The following is a 1,256-nucleotide window of genomic DNA, read 5'->3' on the forward strand; positions in this document are numbered from 1 at the left end:
TAAAAAGGTGTTGTTCTTCGCTGAGTTACTTTTCCATCCATGTTGTTGTTTTGAGATTTTATATATGTTATGTGAAGCCATGGACTATATGTTGTGAAATTATTTGATATCGTTGTACCTTTGGAAAGGTTGTGGCCTACGGGCAATTTGTAATACGAGTTGATTATGTGGTGTTGTTGTTATGCGGAGTATAAGGGTGGCATTCACTGTTGATGTTATGCGGGGCATGAGGGTGGCATTCCATTGTTGTTATATGTATTGTGATATTGTCAAGGCTGAGTGATAAGGGTAATTATTATGCGGAGAGATACGTGTGGCTATAGGAGATATAAGGGTGACTAATGATATTATCGGGACAGAGAGATAAATGTGGCTTTTATACGGAGTAATACGGGTGGCTATTGATATTGTCTGGGTAGAGTTATACGGGTGGCTATCGGTGAGATAAGGGTGTCAATATCAAGGATGATGTGGGGTTATTATGTTGGTGATTTGTCATGACCCCAAAACTGACCCGGTCGTGATGGCACGTATCGTGAAAGTAGGCCATTCGACACATATTCAAAAATAATCCACATTTCATTTAAAACATAAATAAAACCATTTCAGACTGAAGTCCAATAAAAGATATAAAGTCAAACCAAAATAAAAGTGGAAAGTAAAAGCCCGAGCTCGGGTGTCACTAAGTCATGAGCAATGCTACAATAGTTCCGAAACAAGACAAGACCAAACTAGTCTGGAAATAGCAACAATGTACTAAAAGGAAGATAGAGAAGGAGAAAAGCGGAACTACGATTGCCAGGCAGCTACCTCATTGTTTCTGTGAAATCTGCAACTGGAATAGTCAACAACTACTACCATGCCCTGAGATACCCAGATCTGAACACAAGATGCAAGGGGTAACGTGAGTGCACCAACTAAGTAAGTAACAAGTCCAAACTATTGACTAACAGGTAGTGACGAACCAAACCTCAACTGGTAATACAATTAAACTGTACAGTAAAGTAGGCATGCGTGCTGTTCAAGTATTCAACTCAACAGTAAATAAATATAATCTGAACAATGTGGAGTATAAGCTCAACAAATCTCTAAGTACCAATGCACAAAAAGCATGAATAATGTACCATGTACATCCACTCTCGAGTGCTCAACCACTCGGTACTATATATGGCCATCCGGCCCAGGAAAGATCCATCCCGTAATATATACACATCACTGACCACAGACATCCAGCACTGAGGAAGGCCATTACAGCC

This window comes from Nicotiana tabacum, chromosome 20, assembly GCF_000715075.1.
Source record: "Nicotiana tabacum cultivar K326 chromosome 20, ASM71507v2, whole genome shotgun sequence".
Taxonomy (NCBI): domain Eukaryota; kingdom Viridiplantae; phylum Streptophyta; class Magnoliopsida; order Solanales; family Solanaceae; genus Nicotiana; species Nicotiana tabacum.